Source organism: Orycteropus afer, unplaced genomic scaffold, assembly GCF_000298275.1.
Source record: "Orycteropus afer afer isolate SDZICR_OR568_19922 unplaced genomic scaffold, OryAfe1.0 scaffold00027, whole genome shotgun sequence".
NCBI classification, from domain to species: Eukaryota; Metazoa; Chordata; class Mammalia; order Tubulidentata; family Orycteropodidae; genus Orycteropus; species Orycteropus afer.
The window spans coordinates 17,015,276-17,016,493 of record NW_006921614.1 but is presented as its reverse complement, the minus strand read 5'-3'; positions in this window follow the sequence as shown (position 1 = coordinate 17,016,493).

The window sequence follows — 1,218 nt, the reverse complement described above, 5'->3', positions numbered from 1 at the left end:
ATGATGGTGAAATTAGGAGATTTCCAGATAAGCAGAAACTAAGGGAATTTGTTAAAACCAGACCAACCTTACAAGACATGCTAAAGGGAGTCCTTTCATCAGAGAACCAAAATAGCAAATAAAAACTGACCATTAAAACACAAGATGACATAACCCAGAAACCACAGCTAGCTATGGACATATCCAAAGTAATATGAGCTTACAAGATTGTAAACAGGGAACCAAAGACATCAATTGGCAAGTGAGAACAAATACAAACAAAAAGAGGGAAAAGACTATGTCATTACAGAACTTCTAAATTGTGAAGAAGTTAAGAGAGTTGCAAGATAGAATGGACTGTCCTAAACTTGGGGAGAAAATTTTAAATCATAGGTAACCTCAAAGAAAAATGATAAACCTTCACATCACAATAAAAAAGAGGACAAACACAAATATTCAGCATATAATAAAACAGCAGCAACAAAGGAAATGATAACATGATATATAAACATAATGAGCTCAGTACAATAAATAATATGGAACAAAGAAAGCAGGGACACCATGAAACAACACATAACAAAATGACAGCAACAAATTCAAACTTATCAATAATTACCTGAATGTTAATGGAATAACTGCACCACTCAAGAGACAGAGAGTTACAGATAGGATGAGAAAACATAATCCATCAATATGCTGCCTACAACAGACACACCTTAGAGATAAAGGCAAAAATAGACTAAAAATCAAAGGCTGGAAAAAGATAAAGCAAATGGCAACTGTAAGAGAGCAGGAGTGGCAATACTAATTTCTGGTCAAATTCACTTTAAGACAAAAACCACCATACGAGAAAGGACATTATATAATGATTAAAGCATCAATTGAACATGAAGATATAACCATAATAAATATCTATGAACCCAACAAAGGAGCCCCCAAATACATAAATCAGACTTCAAAAGAGTTGAAAAGCCAAATAGATGACTCCACAGTCATAGTGGAAGACTTTAATACACCACTTTCATTGAAAGACAGAACAACTGGAAAGAAATTCAACAAAGATGCAGAAGAGCTAAACATCTCCAGTGCACATGGAACATTTGCATGATAGATCATATTAACATAAAGCAAGCCTTAATAGATTCAAAAACACTGAAATACTGCGAAGCTTCTTCTCAGATCATAATGCTATCAAATTAGAAATCAACAATAGGAAGATCAACAGGAAAAGAGTAAACA